The 20,944-nt window shown below is 43.9% G+C and overlaps 1 protein-coding gene across 16 annotated transcripts in view; it reads right to left on the bottom strand.

The window, feature by feature from the left end:
• ADGRB1 (adhesion G protein-coupled receptor B1) overlaps window positions 1-20,944 on the bottom strand; it is a 285,104-nt gene that overhangs the window by 232,287 nt on the left and 31,873 nt on the right. Inside the window, exon 1 of one of the 16 annotated variants that reach the window (XM_039714216.1) lies at window positions 10,912-11,027. The exons of the other annotated variants lie outside the window; for them this stretch is intronic. The gene's annotated coding sequence lies outside the window, so the exon portion shown is untranslated. Of the gene's footprint in view, window positions 1-10,911; window positions 11,028-20,944 lie in introns of those variants that run through there. 16 annotated transcript variants of the gene reach the window in all.

Here is a 20,944-nt window from a genome sequence, read left to right on the forward strand (position 1 = left end):
CTCCTGAAAGGTGATGGCCTTAGACATTACATTGTTCCTGAACTTCCTGGCTGCCATAGTGTGTCTTTCAAAACTAATACAAATTAAATCAAAAGGTACAAAACTAATACAAACTGAATCAAAAGGTACAAAGCTTGTCAGAGCACTAGGCACTAGCAGAATGTGTGAATGAATTAAAATTTCAGATGTCTTTTTTCTTTTTATTTTTTTTTCTTTTTGAAACTTTACCTCAGCTTCCTTAGCCAGAAATTTGGGGGTTTGTTGGTGTGGGGTATTTTTAGGTAAAGATGAAACAGGTTAAAAGAGAAGGCAATATGAAATTCTACATAGGACATGCTGTTGTAGATTTCTTGTGAAGTTGTCCCTGTGAACATCTATAATTTGGTTAAAAATTGACCCTGTGTTTTCTGGTTGCATCTCCCTAGTTTAACTAAGAGTCATTTCATACAGGGAGGCTTCTTCTGTCACAACACATCCATGAGACAGTAATATTATCCTTATCTCACATTAAGGAACACACAGGGGACAAGGGAACTAGTTTATGGCTCTATTTCTTATTTAGTAGCAGAGATAGAATGAAAATTATTGGGTGCAGATTCTCAGTTTTATTGTTCAGTCATTAGACCACACCAATCACCGCCCCAAAATGTGCTATAATTTGTTTCTATTTCTGCTTATCTTTCCTTAATGATGGGACTGCACTGGGTGACTTCTTGGGTTCCTTCTTAGCCTTAACCCCCCAGGTATCAAGCTGGAAATTGAACTTTGCTTGTAAAATCAGAGGATCATTTTGAAACAGCAAAAAATGTAAGAGACAAGTTGTGAATCTGCAATGGCACTGATGCATCTCTTGCTAAGAAAAAATGCAGCAGTAGTCAAAATTTCATCTTGATTTCATCTAACTGACCAGTCAGAAGTACCCACTTTAATCCAAGCAATAGGAAGGACAAAGCTCAGAAAGATGACTCACATCCTGAGCCAAGGAAAATATAAAATTTGCATGTTCAGCTTTGGTCCAGAGCACAGAAGTTTGGACTGACACTCTTTCACATGACTGGCAGCTGAAAACTGTGCCCTGGGAGACAACCTGGGAAGAAAACATGATCCAAGAAATTCCAGGGAAGCAGTGAGGCTCTTGAAACGCTCTTGTCCTGCCCCACCTCATGGGCCAAAGGTCACAACCACAAAGATTTCATCCAGCACAGGAGCTGTGACCTGCAGCAATCTGTGCACAGCCTTGGAAGGGACAATACTGACTGTGGGAGGAAAGAGCTGGAAAATGTGCCAGGCACCTAATTGGCACTCATGGCACTGAACTGCTGCAGGACTGGCCTTGGAAAAGTTGACAGAATCACTGAATGGTTTGGGTTTGGAAGTGACCTTAAAATAATTTCATCCCAACCCACTGCCATGGGCAGGGACACCTCCCACTTGACCAGGTTGCTCCAAGCCCCTTCCAACCTGTCTTTGAACACTTCCAAGTGTTTCCCATAAATCCATGGCTTTCATGGCATTGCATGAAACACATTGAGTCCCACACCACCAAAATATTCAGGTGTGAGAACATTAGAGGCATGGAGTAATGTTTGTTGGCACATGATGAATCAACACAAAGTGTGTATGTGTGCAACCATCTTTTTCAATTCCTCCACCTACACTGATCCCTCCAGCCTACTTGGAGAAGATTCCTGAGCCCAGCCTCCACAAAATTTGAAGAGGAGTTCCAGTCCTTTTTTAGTTGTCTCAGTAAATTGAATCAGGATGGACCAAACTTCTCCAGCAGATATTCACATGAGTCCATCAACATGGCTTAATTTCAAATACAGGATCTGAAACCAATGGATATAGAAAGTAGGCACCTTATTTCCTAGTTTTATCTGTTTTCATATGGATACTTCCATAAAAACAAGATTTAATGCTCCCCAAGTAGGCAGTAGCAATCTAGAAAATGGAATCAATGAAAAGTCACCACATGTGAGTGACTCTCCAGATGGGCCACAGCAATGACTACTCTGTCATTGTCAAGTTGTGTGATTTCTGGACATTTGAGATGTACAAGAACTCCAGAAAGAATTAGTGCTGCAATTCCAACTGGCATTTTACTGGAAAACAAGCAGGGTATGCTCACTGGTGTTTGAGCAGTGCAGAAGACTGGCCAGCATGTTAGACAGAAATATTCATCAGAGTTTTTTCTGCTGTGACCAAAAACTCCAAGAACCAAAGTAGTGAGGAACTGGAGGAGTTGACATGGGGAGATTACAGAGAGAGTCTTCAAATACAGCTAAAAGTTGAAAAAAGAACACTCATGGATAGGTGCCTGGTAGGAGAAAAAACCTGTCCTTTACTTGCCAGACTCACAGTGTGCAGAAAGATGTTATCAGAGACAGTGTTTCCCCTGAAAAAATGCAATTTTAATTCCTTCAAGAGGGTGGGAAATGAACTTGACTCTCTGAATTATGTTCATTCACAACACAGAATCAGAAACACCTTTACAAATAATATTCTTGTCATGCTGTGTTGTTAAAGCCTGTGGGTTTTGGAGGGACGGGGAGCCAGGCAATGGTTTAGACAAAAACTGATCGGGATTCTGAGCAGTGATTAAAGGACAAGTTTATAAAAGAAGCTGGCAGATGATGAAAGGAATTTGTCAGGTGATGCAGTCACGAAAGGCAAACAAATAAAAACAAATTCAGGAAGTAGCGATTTCTTTCTGAAGGCAGAAGAACCAACATGTCTAAAAGGAAAGGGAAGGGAGTGTGGAGATGAAGGGGAGGAGACAAGATTGTACTTCCATTCTGAGCAGAGAAAAACCAAGTTTCAGACCTGACAACCCTGTGAAATAGTTTATTACTTCAGCTTTCTACTATTTGTTGCTGTCTATTTATCTTATTTTATTAAAGTACTGAATCCATCTCTTTTGTGAAGTGCCCATTATACAGAGTTAAAAATAACTTTTTAAGCCTCCTGTGATACAGATTACAGCAGGAGCAATGAGTCAAAAAGAGAGCTATTTCTCATCTGCTGCTTCTATTTCCAAAAACCAATCACATGGATGTGCTAAGATGGATTTAATAGGATCAGAGCAGTGATTGGGACCCTGGAAAGAAATGGGATCACAAACACAAGCTTTCCAAAAAGTGAGGCCTAAAATTACGTGTCTTACAAGGCCAAGTGCAAGGTCCTGCAGTGGGTTGGAGCAACACCTGGTATCAATAGAGTCTGGGGGATGAAGGCATTGGGAAGAACACAGGGATCCTGGTGGATGAAAAATGGGACATGATCCAGCACCGTGTGCTTGCAGCCCCAAATGTCCACTATACCCTGAGTTTCTGGGATTATCTTGAGTTTCAGGGATTATCCTCCTCAGCAGCACTCTGGTGAGAGGAGAAGGCTCCAAGGAGACCCTATTGCAGCCTTCCAGTACCTAAAAGGGGTTTGTAAGAAAGATGGGGAGAGACCTTTTAGTAGGGCCTGTAGTGATTAGACAAGGAATAACAATTTTAAGCTAAAAGAGGGAAAATTCAGGCTAAGTATAAGGAAGCAATTTCTAACCACAGGGATGGTGAAACACTGGGCCAGGTTGCTCAGAAATTGCTGGTAGATTCCACATTCCTGGGAACATTCAAGACAAGATTGGATGGGGCTGTGAACAACCTGGTCTACCTGAATATGTCCTTTTTCATGACCTTTAAAGCATATCTGGTCCAATCCAAGCTATTCTGTGATACCATGGCTCCAGGTTGGGTTTATGTTATCACCATGAACCCCCTGCCAACACACCAAGGTGGGAAAATGTCCTGCTTGGCTTCCTGATATTACCCCTAAACACTCATACCCTCCCAGCTCACCTACTCAGCCTCTTTAAACATGGCAGAAGAAGAAAAAAAGTAGAAAAAAATAGGACATCACATACCCAGTGGGGTTCTAAATTTAATCATTGTGGGGGATACCAAACATCTCATCTCAGGTTTTTCTTGCTGGGAAGTAAGAGGTGTGAAAAGAAAAACCCAGCACAGAGGGATTTATGATGATGTAGCTTAGAAAATGACAGGGAATTGGTCAGAGAATAATTAGCTTCTAGAATTAGATTCTGGAATAATTAAGACATAGTAGAATTAGAATAACCCAGAATTGGATTCCAGAATAATTCTAGAATTAGAATGATTTTCACAGTTCTGGCGGTACTCACGCTAACCTGGCACTGAGGTGTCCTCATGACAGGGCAAGTCTTGCAGGATGGACTCAGGATCAAGCAGGACCTGCCTTTTTCTGGTGTTTAAGCATCACTGGCTGCTGTTCTTTGGGAGAAGAGTGAAGATCTCCTACCTGGCAATCTCAGCTCTGAAGGAGCCCTTGCAAGTCAAAAATGAGTGTCCACCACCTCTTCATGAAAGGACTCAGAGATGTTTTGTCCATGTTTCAGACTTGGACTTCAGGCAGAGACATGGAACAAGTTTCTCAGGGTCCCACAGGGCTCCTAAAAGATTAAATCAACCCTTCTGTGGAGGTTTTGTCTCTCTTTGCAAGCTCAAAGAATGAAAGGGTCTGAATGGAAATGGCTGGGAATACAGGGGAAACAGGGAATACATCTCCAGGCTCCTTTTGCACTTCACTGGTATCTCATGGGAATGAAATATTCATGTCACTGGCATCTCATGGAATCACAGAATTGCAGAACATCATGAGCAGAAAGGGACCCACAAGAATCATCCAGGTCTGACTTCTGGACCTGAACAGGACAGCCCCAAGGATCTCACCATGCATCTATAGTTACTTAGCCAATTACTGCAACAACCAGAGAACGTAAATACATTGTAATATAAATATATGTACATATAAATGCATATATAAATATAGCTACGTATATAAATGCATGAATGAATATGTATTATATGCAAATATATACATATATATTTATAAAAATACGTTTATATATGCATATAAATACATTATACTGGTTTAGGGAAAAAGATAAAGGCAACAGCTGCTGCTTCAAAAAGGGAAAATAAAAACCCTGGAACAAATTTCTCAGACTCCTGTAGGGCTCTCTTTTACAGCAGCTCTCCCAGGCATAAAAAGAAATCTTTGCTGCCCTGGGTGGAAGGGCATATCAGCCCTCCAGCTCCACTGTTACGTCATTTAATGCCTATTGCCTGGATTAATAGGCCTCTCAATTGAAAATACTTTTTGGAGCAGAACTTGGCTGCAGCTGTTTTCCTTTCTGGGGATCTCCTACAGTGCTCTATAAAGCAGCAGATTAAATACTGATGGAGCAGTGCTGGGAAACAGCAATTGTAGCTGTGGTGATTGTTCATACTTATGCCTGGACATTAGAGCTTGGCATCTGAGTGGGGGAATATTACTTGAGATGATGGGGTCGTGCTTTGGTGTACCCAGACTCATATTTAGGAGGTATAAATAGAGCAGCAAACACCTTCACAGGGCTAAAGGTACATTAATTATACTTTCTGTGACAGTCTGTAGTCTTGGTAGAGATAGATACACTGATGATACATCCTAGCCTTGAAAGTCCAGGTGCTCATTGGATTTATTAACAGCAGAATGGTTTCTCTTTAAACAAAAGCATTTTAGGAGGTTCAATATATAATTAATCCTGTAATATAGAATCTGGATCAGCATCGCTGCTTCTCATTCTCCTGAAGACACTTAGCAAAGTCTGATTTGTTTGTAAGAGCCCTGGGTGAGAAGGTTTTGAAGAAAGGAATGCTATCCCATCCTTCTTCCCTTGCTCCTCATCCAAGACCATTGGATGCAGGATCTTTTCAAGTACGGGCAGCATTGGTCAAACTCAGATTTTTGTGAAGCACAGAAAGCCCAGCTGGCAGCAGCTGCTCTCTGGGTGTCCCCACACCCTCCCATCCCAGGAACTGGGTCCAGTGCTGTGCAACCCACAGGAAGCAGCATCATCCCCTCGTGATGCCAAGGCTGAAGTCAGCAGGAGCCATGGCATGGCAGGACGTTTTCCAGAGTGATTTATGCTGGTTGCTGATCCCCCTCTGAGGTGCTGATCTGTGTTGTGATCTGCCCTGCAGAGAGGCCAGGATCATTTTCCCCAGGATTGCTCTGTTGTCTGGGTCTGGGGGTGGAGGTGAGCAGATTTCCTTGTTCTCCTCTGCCCATCTTGACCAGGCCCTTTGAATTGTTCATTCATCACCTGTGATGTGGCTGTACCTGGCTATGAATTATCAGCACCATCAGCCTCAAGTAGCACGAGGTCTCACAGCTATCAGCTAATTCCTGGACTAGCAGGAATTTCCAGACATCCATCCTTGGTCCAGAAAGTCCTTCCTACTGCCATCCTTGTGTGCAGGTCGCCCAGAGATGTTCCACAACATCCTCCCCATCCCTGGAGGGATTCAAGGCCAGGTTGGATGGAGCTCTGAGCAACCTGGTGTAATGGAGGGTGTCCCTGCACATCACATGGGTGTGAACAGGGTGATCTTGAAGGTCCCTTCCAGCCCAAACAATTCCAGGATTCTATCCTTGAGTGTTCAATTACAGCCCAGAATAGTGCTGCAAAGGGATATCCAGTAAAGATTCTGACAGAGACTGGCCTGACACAGGTCACTCCTGTTTTCTTGCAACCAACATCATGGAGTGGTGCTTAAAATACTGCAGCATCCTGGGCTTGGGCAGTAACCTTAAACTCCCTGGGGACAGAAATGTACTGAGAGGCAGCCTCATGTTTTGCCTCAAGCTGAGAGGGGGCAGAATCACAGAGTTGGTGATTTGGGTTGGAAAGAGACCTCAAAGATCATCTCATTCAACCCCCCTGCCATGGGCAGGGACACCTTCCACTACACCAGGTTGCTCAGAGTTCCATCCATCCTTCTGGCCTTGAAGATTTCCAGGAATGGAGCATCCACAGCTCCTCTGGGCAATCTCTGGGCAGAGAAGGTTTTTTTATCTCTTCCAAACAATCTTCTGCATGGGAAGGTCACCAATCCCTATCTGCTGCCATCCTAGAAACAAGCAGTTTCAGAGGAAGTAGCTGTCAAGGAGAGGAGAACAGTAGGAATCTGGGAGCAGATCTAATGCTAAACCCAGGCTTTCTAAAGCCTTATAAATGTCAGCCTTGTTTGTTTTCAAGTAGGTGGTGGGAATAGAGCAAAGGCTGCTCTGTGCTACTTCAGTCTGACTAATGCTGCCAGGGCCAGGCTGGTGAGCTGCTGATGAAAATGTAACTCAACAGGTCTCTGACACCTTTAAACACCTCTCCCTGCTTCCCTAGAGGAAACCTGGGTCTGTGGTCCATGGGGATGATGTGAAACAGCAGCAGAGGTATCCCAGAGGGACGTGCAGCCAGAGGCTTGTAAGGGAAAGAAGGGGGGGGAAGTTGTGATGCTGTCTGGAAACATAATTCCCAGGGGCGTAGGAAGCTCAACTAAATAGCTTTTCACTCTCTGTTCACTCCATTGAGGTCACCCTGCCACACACACCCACAAAAACCAGGAGCTCCTCTTGGTCACCCCCCCTGCCAGCAGTGCCAGCCTGCTCCTCTTGGGAGCAGGAGATGTCAGGGTTTGAAGAGCATCATCAGGATAATAGCACGATTGCTGTTTTACTCCTAAATTATGGATCACGCCCCCAGCACATGCTCCCAGCAGGTGTCTGTCTCTGAGCTGTACAAGGCCACTGTCAGCTCCACGCTTGTCACCAGCCTGGAGCAGCCGAAGAGGAGATGGCCCCCCTTCTCCTGGGTGCTCCCAGGCATTTTAAACATGAAGTTAGGTCAGCACACTGAGAGCCATCACTGGTGGAGAAGTAGGGACCAGAAATGGTAACAACTGAGGTAAGGTGACCCCAGTGTGGGGACAGGGGATGGTCAGAATTTTTTAAACCAATCAGAGCAGTCTCACCTATTTTATGCTGTCCTGTCCACCTGTTTTTTGAGAGCAAAAGAAAAGGTTTCTTTTTGCATAAGTAGCTTTACTGAGTCTCTGTTGGGTCGTGGTCTAGCTCTGCCAGGATTATATTGCCTTTTCTGTAGCACAATCAATACAATCCTTTCCAGTTTAATTTATATTTTTTTTGATCAGGTGAGAAAGAGGGGACATCCAAAAAGAAGCTGAGCAGTGAAGTAGAAGAGTCACAGTGCTTTTGTGCTGCCTCACTGAGCTCCATTTTTTCGTGTGGATTATGACCTGTGGTCCCCTCACACAGCAGGACTGTGCTGGTTCAAAGCATGGTGTGACTTACATGTGCCTCACTAGAAAAAAGGTCCTTTCTTATTGTGGTGCATTCACAGCTCTGGCACGAACCCATAAGTGCCCCATAAGTGGTAAAGACAGGGCTGAAGCTGAACTTATCTCCAGGGAGGGAGCAGAACTGGAGAAGGGAATTTAGCGAAGCTCCTTTAATGTGGATGATGAATGCCTGACCTAAGGGGACTGACTGCAGCAAGTGACCTTTCCGACATCAAGACTCCTTCACCACAGCCTGAATTAGCCTGTGATCCTTGCAGAAAGGACCCTGGGATCTGTCATTCTAGATTCAAAATGCCTTTCAAGGCCATCTGCCCCAGGCCTGACCCTGTTTGCTTTCTGATCCCAAATAGGTACCATGGTCATTTCTGGAAGATGGGGAGCATTGCCCTTATACACACAGCCCACGCAAAACCTCTTCCCAAACATCTAATCCACATTCATTTTTTTTCCTCCTTGGACTCTCTTTTGAGTTGATCTTTCCAAAACACTGACCCAGTGACCCCATTCCCTCCCCCACCCCCCAGCCCTGCCCCCAGCAGGTCTCCAATTAAATCCAAAATTGCCTCTGCACAAAAGCAGCTCTGTCAGCTCCATTCAGAGAGGAACAAGTGGCCTGAATAGCTTTGGGCACACTGGAAACTGAGAAACAGTGTGGTCTTGTGTTAAAGTTGAATGGTGGCGAGGGGGGTGGTTGGAGGTTGAGGGGGAGCCTTGAATCAGTTAAAGTAATTATTGAGTCATTCAGGAGGCTGGGGATGGAGCAGGATTCTTCTCCAACAAAGCCCTGCAATAGACACATAAGGCATTTCACCCCTTAAGGACGTCTTGGGCAGAAAAGGAAAGTATCAGGTATAAAGCAGCAATTTGTACAAGTCAGAGCTATTGTGATGCTCTGGCCTCTTGTTCCTCTTTCCAGATGGTTGATCTTGGACCTCACTCTTCTTCACTTCTCTTTTCAATTCAGGGAGTCCAAAGGTCTAATTCAGTTCTTGTGGTGCAGGGGGGAACAGCTGAGGGTGTTTATGTACATGGTGCAGACAAGGGATTCGATTGCTTTGTGTGTCCTGGACTCATCTCGGCGGTGACAGCCGGGGAAACGCTGTCAGGATCATTACACAGAGAGCTCTGTCATTTGTCTGACAGTTCACACCAACCTGACAGCCTCCTGAGCAAAGTACTCTGGGTGTAACCCAAACCCTAAAAACTGTCACCCATCAGCTCGGCGGGAAGACCACATCCGTGGACGTGTCAGTGCCATCCATCAAAACCCACCCCAAGGCACAGGGACAGAGGAGACAGACAGATTTAAAAGGCTGGGAGAGGAACTGTCCAGCAGGAAGATGAGGCAGCAGTCCAAAAACAGCAGTGGCTTTCTACAGAGGTTCCTCTGCTGCTGCAGGGCATGTGCATCTCTCCCAAAGCAAGCTGTGACTCAGGGGCAGGAAAACAGGCTCTGTTTCTCTATCACAGACAGTGTGAGCCCAGTAGCATTGCATCCACTGCAGGCTGCCTCTCCCTCCTCTCAGGATATCTCAAGACAGTTTTGGACAAACTTTTTGTCAAGAGACTCATGTTGATGCTATACATGTCAGACCATATCATGCTTATCAATCAGAGAACACTGAAAGGACAAGATTTGTAGCAACAACTTAGTTCCACTACTCATTCCAGGTCAGAGAAGACTGCTTAAATATTCTTTTTTCAGTGTTTTGAGTGTACACACTGAAATGTGAGTCCTTAGTGAGTAGCCCATCTCAGGTAATGATCCAATAAAAATTTGGTTTTTTCCCTATTGAGAGATTAGGCTTTCAGCATATTTATTATTTATTTTCACTCTTTTTTTTTTTTCCCCTTGGTGAACATAATTATTTTTTTTCAATGTCACAAAGGCAAGAAGAGGCATTTGGATGCCACACTGATATCAGCCAGAGCATTCACAGATTGCTGCTCCTGCTCCTTCTTGGGCAGTATGTGACACTCCTGCTGTCAGAAACACTCTTGAGTGAGGGTAAAAAACAGTGCACATTAACTCTCCTCCCTCCCAGAATCTGTTTTCCCTGCCAATGAAATATTCACAGTGTTTGTTACTATTTATTCACACTGCAGCAGTTTGCACAAGTGTGGGCCACTCAACAGAAGCTATTAATCTGCCATGCACATCTAGCATGGAAGAGGTTAATAAGAGAGATTAAGAAAGCAGAATAATTTGATATCTGCTGGAGGTTTTTTTTAAAAAAATGTTAGCAAATATTTATACAAGACCAGAGAATTTTATGATTTTGACAAGATTACCTCTTTCCCTTTGGGCTACAAAACCACAACTTTGCAGAGCTTTTCACTGGCAAATGCCCTAAATATCAGCTGCATGCTTTTCCCCCTAATTACCAGAGTTCATAACAACCTTACTAAAATTCAACATAAATTGCCATAGAACAGTTAGGGTTGGAAGGGACCCTCAAGACCATCCAGTGTGGGTTCCATGGGAAGGGACACCTTCCACCAGACCAGGTTGCTCCAAGCCCCATCCAACCTGGCCTTGAACACCTGATGTATCCATGCACACAGTCCTAGCAGGGAATTGTTGAAGTCCAGAAATATTTAATCAGTTTATTTCTGCTTAGGCAGGCCATGCTCACACGTCTAAGATGCTTCCAAAGTGTGACATGATATATAAAGGACTTACCCAGGTTTCCTTACAGCTCTGTGCTGTGCCAGTGCAGACATTTTCTTAGATAATTCTGAAATTGTTTTCACTCCTGGAAATTCCCTCTTGCTCCCTGACACAGTCTTGGGGTCCTTCTCCTCCTCGACCTTTTGCTTCCTGCATCTCTCTGCTCCTCAGGCTCATTCTCAGCAGCTGGGGGTTGATTCCTCCCCTCTCACAATAATTAAATGTGCTACTACAACCTGCTGAGTCACGATTTGGCACAGCCCAAGGCAGTGTCATCCCCCAGAAGATGCTCACGGGATCCTTGCACGTGTGAATCTGTGACAGCAAGCACGTGCAAAGGCTGCCAGGGGACTTTTCATGCATCTCACACCACACTTTCCTCACCACAGCAAAACCAGGTTTTTAAGCAGAGCATTTCCTGTGACCAGAATTGCCACAAATGATGGAAACAAGACAGCAGATAAATCCAAACTAAATCCACCAAAACCAGCAGCAGGACTCAAGCTGAGCCCATCTGAAAGCAAAGGTGCTTCATGCCATTCTTACAGCAGGCAATTAGCCATAGACTGTTAATGACTTGGCTGGCCTTTGTGGGAACTGCTCCCAGGTGGGATCAGAGTCACTGGAGCCTGACTCATCGATGCTGTCCTGACAGAAATATTTTGTACCTCAAGCCCAGAAAAGGCCCATTACCTTGGAGCTGAGTTTGCAGTCACTGCAGCTCTGGAAGCTCTGCTTCACTGCTACAGCCAGATCCTGCAGGTGCTTAAGCAGCTGTGAAAGAAGTGTCACCTCCTGCTTGTGCCACCAAGCTGGAATGGGGAAAGTCTGAGCCTGCTCTGCCCTAAAAAAGCCTTGATCGCTTTGTCCACTGCTTGTCTTTGGCACAGAAGGGGCAAACCAGGGTTCAAGTCTCATCAGCTCAAAGATTTTAGCCAGCTTGTTGCTCTAAATGAATAATGGGTGTGGCCCTGTGTGTTTGTTAATTACCTGATGGAATGGGGTAGAGATTCAGCCGCAGCTTTTAAGCCCTTCCATTACACTTTAAAAGTCCTTCCTTTTACAGTCCTTTTCTCCATCCTCTATAAAGAGAAGGGCAGGTTTACAACATCCATCACAGTTAACAGGGTGAAATAGGGCAGGGGAATTGATACTTCCAATTGTGCAGGAGCCAATTAAGATTTTTAAGCAGAACATTCAAGTCATAAGACACTTATCACCCTTTTGGAACCCATCCTGGAGCAGTTACCTTCTATTTTCCCAGCTTTACCTCTCTCCCTGCTTGGCTCCAGATCCATTTCCCTCTAGGCTGTTCCTACTCTCCTATGAGCTTGATATGAATTTAAAATATCATGTTCAAGATTTGGAGAGAAATCACAGAATCATTACTTAGGAAAAGACCTCTGAGATCATTGAGTCCAGTATTTGACTGATCCCCACCTTTTCAACCAGCCCAGAGCACTGAGTGCCACATCCAGTTGTCCCTTGAACATTTCCAGGGTTGGTGACCCCAGCACCTCTCTGAGCAGCCCCTTCCAATGCCTGACCACCCCTTCTAGGAGAATTTCTTCCTGATGTCCAACAAAACCTCTCATGGCACAGCTTGAGGATACATCTTCCTGTCCTGACAAATGGCTTTAGTCTAAGAGGATGGAAAAAATGAAAACACTGTGGTTTTTCCCCTTTTCTCTCCATTTCCAGAATTATTTCATTATTCTCTTGAAGTCATATATGAGGCACAGAGGAAACAGTGGGCAGACCTTGTCAAGGTAAGTGAAATGCATTATGCCTCTACAAGGTACCAGTCAACTGTGTCATTAACAGCAATGGTAATAAAAAATGCAGCTCTCTCTCACCTTAAGGGGATTTGAGTCACTGACATTTTAATTAACAAGGTTCCCATCTCCCAGTATCAAGTCTGCAGCCTCCAGAACTTCTCCTTGCTGGAAAGGATGGAGATCAGGACAACAATTCCATGTGGAACGATCTGTCCTGGGCTCTGGGGACTCATCTCAGCAAGAGCCATACATGGAAAATTATGATCGTCCCCATTTTAGGAGCAAAAAATCCAGAGGAAGGGGTTGCAGAGAGCAGGCTGAGGGCAGGCAGTCCACATGAGTCACAAAGAATGGTCACCAAATCCTTGAGTTTATCAAAATACACAAACCTGGCAACAAGTGAGTGGTTGGAAAATTTGAAGAGATGGAACTGGGGACAAAGCCTGTCACAAAAAATCTGGTAAAGATCATGGGATTGTAAATCACTCTAAATCACAACCAGAAATCTTTCTGAAGTCTTTCTTCACAGCATCCCAAGCCATGGAATAGGCTGACCAACCCGTGTTCTGTCACACAGGCGAAGCATGGAGGATCTCCCCTTTTTCTTCCCTGACATTGATGGAGGTTAAAAATGGCACCAAAAATGAATGAAACATTAATTTTTTTTGCTGAAGACAAGAAATCTTTGGTGCAAGGAGGAAGTGGGAGATGGCTGGAAGGAGGCCAAGGAGAGAAGGGATGAAGATGGCTTTGGCTCTAATAGAAAAGCCTATAGAAAAGGAATGAGACAACATGGATAATCCCAGAATCCATGCTGGAAGATCGCAAAGATAGGTGAGATTTGAATTGATGCTACCAGGAACCAGGTTATATCCAGCCCCTCTGTCAATCTGGCACGTTGACCAGCCACGCCCTTCACTCACCATTCCCATCAACATTTCATGGACAAAGCCTGGCATTAGCTCATGATAGGGAATACACACAGGAATTAATGGAAATAAAATGTTTTTGTGTGTGGGGTGTGTTCTAAACTGTGATAACGAACCACAGAAGGGGCAGATGCTTCTCTGTCTTTGGAAAGTGTTGGATTGGACTGGATCTAATTCTCCTGACTTGTCTGAGTTGGGGAATTTCAGAAACTGCTGAGTGCAACTCCCTGCTTTCCTCCACGCGGATGGTAGATCATCCTGTTCCCTCCTGGCTTTGAAATGGAGTGAGGCCTCAGGGGTCCTCTGTTCTCTGTGCTGCCCAGCAGCAAGGAGCACAAAACATCTTTAAAACATCTTTATTTGGTACATGTTTGGTTAGAAAATCTCTTTCTAGAAGATGATTGAAGCCAGAAATGATCCCAGGTTAAATTCAGCAAAATTGTTTGAGCACTCCCATAATACAGGTCATAGAATCACAGAATGGTTTGGGTTGGAAAAGACCTTAAAGCTCATCCAGTTCCAAACCCCCTGCCACAAGCAGGGACACCTTCCACTAGAGCAGGTTGCTCCAAGCTCCATCCAGCCTGAACATGATGGAAATAAGGACGTGAGATCCCGTCCTCCAAGCTCCTGCATTTTGAAAGTCAACCCATGCAGCCACAAGACAGAAGTTGACTTCTGCAAACTCTCAGGGTGTTGATTAGATTTGAGATTGCCCTTTTCCTGCCTCCTGAGAGTCACAAAACCCTTTTTGACTCCAATATAAACCTGTACAGCTCTTTCATAACAGCACATTTGCCTCTGGGTATTACCTTGTCTCGACACAATCCATTTTTAAACACCAAAGCTGCCAGTTGGCGCAGGGTTGAATTGTGTGTCTGGAAACCAAATGGTTCTTTGAAAATCGACAAAATTGTATTTACAAGAGCAGTCACTCCATCAGCACCGTCAAATTAATTTTTCAGATGTGATCTTTTTGATGAACTGCTTTTCTTCCCTCAATTTCTGGCACAAAGGTCACTTCTGAACTCTGTTTCATCATAGTTCATTTATAACCATCTTTAAAATATTTATAAGGACAACTTATGTGTTGTTTCCATAATGCCTTCTTTCCTCCACTAAAACTTCACCCATCCCACTGGAAGGCACTGACCAGCACTTGGTTATTTGGATGCCTCTCTTGAAAGCAGAGCTTTGCAGGTACAACTCTCTTTGCAAATTTGACAAATCACGCGTAATCTTTGAGGACCATTTAAATTTTTTAGGGAAAAAATTGGTTTTTGTTATACATCAATATTCTTTGGTTTTGAGGCACCACAAGGCAGTCTAAGCTCTTTAGGAGATGAAGAGTGGATTTTGGCGTGTGGATTTTGGCAATGTCTTGTGTATGCAGTGGTGGCAGTACGATTTATGGACCAAGACACTCTTGTCACCAGGTCCATTGACTTCCTGCACAAGGACATCACAGACAAACATACCCAAACTCCTGGAGCTGTTGATCCTTGGGTGCCATCCATGGCCAAACCCATATTTTCTTGATCTTGCCCCCTGGTCACAAAGTGGTGACCCTGGGATGGAAATCTGTACAAAATCCCACACAGATATCACAGGAAAGCAGAAGTGGAAGGTGGAATCAAACCACTTTTAATGTGTTCTTTCCAACTTCATAAACATGTGAAGGAGCCTGGTTTCCCAAAACACTTCTCTATTTCATGTCTGAGGTCTATGCACAAATAGAAGGAGGATTGTGCACTGTTGGTATAACAGCAGGTAGAAAAAGGGGGGAAAGAGTGAAGGCAAATAAAGACAGTGATAAAACTCTAAGTTTTATCTAAGTCCATAGAACAATCACATCTATTGTCTGCATCATCCACTGCCTCCTGCATGGAGCTAAAGAACTGGAATCTGAGCTAGGACCTGTTTTTCAAAGCCACAGGCAGCTCAGACTTACACATTTTGAGCAATAGGAAAATCTACCACTTCCCTTGGGAAGCTGCTGCAGCAGTTAATTAATTTTTGCTGTTTAAAAATGTTTGCTGTGGCTCCAATTTTTATTTGTCTACGTTGCTCCAATGAAGGATTTTGTCAAGACTGTTAGGAGCTCCTGGTACTTGCACTCCACCTTCATAAGACCTTCAAACACTTGACAAATATTAGAGAAACCTCACAACATCCCTGTGAGACACAAAAATGTAATTACCTTAGCACGTTCCATGGATGAGAACAAAGGGAGAGAGGAATTGAAATTCTACTCAGGCAAAGCTGAGAGGTGAATCAAGTGGGATTCCCAGGAATAAAAGCTACCACCTCCATTCCCTGCTCCATGGCACTGTCTCCTGCATCCATGCTTGAGGTACAGTCACAGTTAGGTGTTCCTCATGACTCAAACACAACCTCAAAGAAAGGGATCTCTGCAGTGCTGAGCAGCTCCAGGAAGATCTGAGGCCACTAGGAGCAGGCAGGTTAGATCTCCCTTTTCTCTCTTCTCTGAATCTTGCACTGATCCACACAGGATCTCTTTGTCTTGTGAAATTTGATAACAGGAGGTACTTAATGAAGAGTTCAGGTTCTCCTCCCCAAAGCCAGCAAGGAATACAGAAGTTACTGTACAAATACTGGTAATTTGCAAAATATCTCACTCAGGTTTGTAATTCCCTCAAGCCCCTTAACAAATCCCTCATCCCCATTCCATGTTAACCCCTCACTCAGTCAATGACTGGCATTTTTTGTCTCCACAAGCAATTTCTCCACTACTTAGCCTCCAATGTCAATGTCACCCACTCTTCTCAAATGGGATTATATGACATGGTTGGCTTGATGACCTAGAAGGTCCCTTCCAGCTTTATGTTTTAGTAGAATATTAATGACTCTGCTAATTCAGAGCTGTCTGACCTCCACTCTGCACAGCCACAAGCAAGATGATCTCTCTCTCATTATAGCTGTCGTGCTCTCAAATAACCTGTTCATGCAAAATGCATGCACAGTTTTCTCCTTCTCCCTGCAATAGATTTCTCTCTACACCTCAAAAAAAAAAACCCAAAAAAAAGAAAAAAATAAATAAAATAAAAAAAAAAGCCAGGCACTACTCTGATTATATTTTCTGTAAAACATTTTGGAGGTTATTTCCTTATTATTCCAAAACTAGGAATATAACTATGAAATAAACAGAGTTCTTGGTGTGAAATAATTGGACTTAAAATCTGGAAGGAATCTAATGGGATTCATTTATCTCATATACCCCCCACCTCCCAAATAATGCAAGCAAGGGCTCGATGAATTGTCAGAGAAGGAAAGAGGCTGCTTCTGTTCCTGCAGATAAGGATGGCTCCTGCTTGCCTTCAAGAATGCACTTCCCTGCCTGTCACCTTGGGAGCTCAATCAATTCAGGCAATTTCAGGTACCTGTGTTGCCCCACGTGCAGCAGAAACATCAGGAAATCACCTGGAGGTCTCCTTCCAGCACTCAAATGAATGCCCAAAAGGGTGGAGGAAGGTGAAAAGTGGAGCTCACTACATTCATGGTTCAGTGCCACCTCTGAGGAGACACCAAGGGCTTTTCTGTACCTCTGAGGAGTTTGGAACAGATCCCCAAACTCTGTGCCCCTTGTTAGACCTCACAGGGGGATCTAAGAGTCAAAATGATGGACCAAACTCATAACATGTGCTGTGCAGGCATGGAAAGCTCCTCACTTTACCTTAAGATCTCATAGGAAATGCATTCACAGAATTGTTGTATGAAATTAGTAATAATATCAATAATTACAATGGATATTTTAAAGACTTGTCAGCAGATTTCAGGAATGTAAATTTTATGCCTTACAGATTCAGGCCTTTAGCCAAAGCCAGACCAAAAAGATATGGCAGGGGAATAGGAATTAAAGATATGGGTGAGTGTGGAAGGAAACAAAAAAACCTAGCACCTCTACCACACAGCAACATCAGATTGATTCATATTTCAGAGTGGGCTGGAAGTTAGATTTAGTCTGACCAAGGACAACAACTATTTGCAGTGATACAACAGACTGTAAATCTTGTGTCAGAGGCTGGACAACGGGCCATTTCTTCCCTGGAGCAGTGTTTTGCTGGCACTGGACTCCTCCTGATGCTGAAGTTCCCACTTGCAGGTAAAATAAGACCCTCATTTCCTTGTAACTTAATATCTGAAGCTTGGGGAAGATTTCCTCCTACCAGGCTGGCCATCTGTTATCCTTCCTTAGTCTCTTCAGACTTCTAAAGATATCAGTAATTTTCCTCCCTGTCTGTCAATTTTATAGAAATGATACTGCCTTTGCATTTCTCTCCTGAACTATTTCTATTACATTATTGTACTTCCTTTGTTGCATTTCATGATTAATATTCTCATTAAAGTCTCTTTTTACAGGCAGCTCTGTGGCATATTCTGATTTTCTGGAGCTCAATCCTTAAACATCTCCAGTTCCATGCTCATGTCTAGTCAATATCTGCTCTTTGCCAATAGTCTAAAACCAGTAAAGTCTTGTACAAACCCAGAAATTTTGCAGATCACTGGGATATCTCAAAGGAAACCCAATTGGGAAGCCACATGTCCTTAGAGATATTATTTTACAATGTGCATAAATCCCCATCCCATTGCAGGATGCAAGTCTTTTCTAAAGAGAATAGAGACAGACTTTTTAAAAAAGTAAACAGAATATTAAAAAACTATCAGAATTAAAAAAAAAAGGAAAATAATTAGAAATTTAGTCCCTGTTTTCTCAGAATGGTGGAAGCCTGAGCTCTTCCTGTGCCCAGGGAGTTGGAACAACATTGGGAAGGGTCTGCAGGGACCAATTGACTGATAGAGATGAACAATTTGGTTAAGTGAAAGGTCTTCTTAATTTCTTTCCAACTATGATCCAAGGGCAAAAGCCACTGAAGAACAACAAACTCTCTTAGTGAAAGACCTGCTGATCAACAGGGAAGCATCGAGCACAATATTTTGTTTTAGTGAAATATTTGGCATGTCCTGCAGTGATCAATGCCAGAGCTTTGGAGGGAACGATGGCAATGGACTATAATTAGCTGTGATAACTCCTTACAATAACAACCATATTCTGGTTTGAATTATTCATGACCCACTGTGTTATTTATGGCAATTGCAGCCTTTCTCTTCCTCTGGTAATGTGTGGTGGTTACGTTTTGGGTATTTCTCTCCTTTTTTTTTTTTTTTTGCCAGACACAATGTTCTAATTCCTTAGCATGGGAATAAAGAAATAAATAAGATCAGAAAAAGAAAAAAAAAGTTTTCAGCAAGAATCAAGTTTTCATTCTCAGTAGGGGATGAGGTGGGAGCAACAGGCTGTGAATTTCTGTGTTCTTCATCAATTCCACATCTTTCTGACAAAGCAGGATATGGAATGCCTAATTGGAAGCAAGGAGGGACTGTTTCTTTGGGAAGAGGCAGGCTCCTCAGCTTTCTCAGCACGATTTCTCACCAAGCAGATGGAGGGATTCAGCTTTCCCCCAAGGTTCCCCCAATGAAGCACCTGAGGAAGAGCTTGGTCAATGTTCTGTGTCTGACTGATGTCTCTACTCCCAGCAAATTGACCCAACGGCCGGGATTTCTCTCTTTTTATCTTGAGAGATGCATTGTTTAGTTAAGTTCCAGCTAGAACAAGAGATGAGGGAGGTATTACGCATTAAAAATTAATTTACATTGGCAGCCCAAGATAATGAAGTTCTCTGTTCACAGACCAGGCACTTAAGGGCTGCTGCTTCAGTTTCAAGTTGCTCCACCTCCCATCCTTGTCCTTAGGAGAAAATTTCCTTAGGAGAAAATTTCCTGGGAGAAGAGGAGGTCTCTGCCTTACTGCAGGGAGTTCTACTTGCCTTTTGTCTATAAAAGAATCAGTCCTCCAGGGAGGAAGGCTCTGAACCAGAAAATCACAATAATAACTTCACTTTCCTGTAAGATCAGGTTATAAGGAAAGCAAAGCAGATTGCAAACCTGATCTGAAGCAGATTGAGGTTCATAACAAAGCTCCTTCCTCCTGTTCAATGACAATCATTATTTTAGAATTATTTTAGCCCTGGAAGTGTCCAAGGCCAGGTTGGATGGGGCTTGGAGCAACCTGGGATGGTGGAAGGTGTCCAGGCCATGGCAGGGGGGCTGGAACAGGATGAGCTTCAAGGTCCCTTCCAACTCAAACCATTCTTTGATTCTGTAGGGACCTTTAAATGTCATTTAGTCCAACACCCAAATTTTGAGGATTTGTGAGGATCTAAGAGCAAGAATTACTGATATTTAATTCACCAGATAGTCTTCCAGCAATAAAAACTTCCTATCAACAAAATCCCATTTTCACCAAGACTTAGAACATCTATTTCAGTGGTTTTCTGTACCCAGATTTTACAAACCACTGGCCCTCTGCAGCAGCTTCCACACAGAGCTGTTCTGAACTGAAATGTGTTTTTCCAAGACGTGAAGCAATCCCCACTTTGCATCATCAGGTTGGAAATATTACCTCTCACCACATCCTCCCTGAAGAGAAACTGCTACATGTCTCCCAAAAGGGAATGAGAGTAATCTAACAGTCACATGAATGAATTAATTAATAGATAACTTGTTAAGAGACTGATGAAGTAGCTGTTATCTCAGCTGCTGATACATGGCATGAAGCTCTTTGTTGTAAAAAGCTCACTGTGCACACTCTTTACTAATTATCATTTACCCAGAGCAGAGGAAGGGCATTTTTTTTGGTAACACTGATCACAGAGCCAAAGAATGGTTTGGTCTGGAAAATTCCTTTGAAATCATCTTGTTCCAGCCTTCTGCCATGGGCACGGACAGCTTCCACTGTCCCAGGCTGCTCCAATCTCCATCCAGTCTGGCTTTGGACACTTCCAGGGATGGAGCAGCCACAGCTTCACTGGGCAACCTGTGCCAGGACCTCACCACCCTCACAGTCATGAATTTCTTCCTAATGTCCAGTCTAAACCCACTCTCTGCTGAAGCCATTCCCCCTTGTCCTGAGACTAAAAGCCCCTGTCAGTGGCCTCTCTCCATCTTTCCTCTTGGCTCTGTTCAGGTAAAGCCACAGTGAGGTCACCCCACCCCTTCTCTTCTCCATGAACAATCCCACTTCTCTCAGCCTTTCCTCACAGCAGAGCTGCTCCATCCCTCTGATCATCCTGGTGCCTCCTTTGGACTCTCTCCAGCAGCTCCAGGTTCTTCCTGTGCTAAGCCCAGGGCTGGAGCAGCTCTGCTGGTGGAGTCTCACCTGAGCAGAGCAGAGGGGCAGAATTCCCCCTCTCCTGCTGCCCACACTGTGGGAACAACCCAAAATACATCTGGGTTATTTTTGGCTGGATCAGCCTCCCA

Source organism: Passer montanus, unplaced genomic scaffold (genome assembly GCF_014805655.1).
Source record: "Passer montanus isolate IOZ18808 unplaced genomic scaffold, ASM1480565v1 scaffold100, whole genome shotgun sequence".
In the NCBI taxonomy this organism is placed as follows: Eukaryota; Metazoa; Chordata; class Aves; order Passeriformes; family Passeridae; genus Passer; species Passer montanus.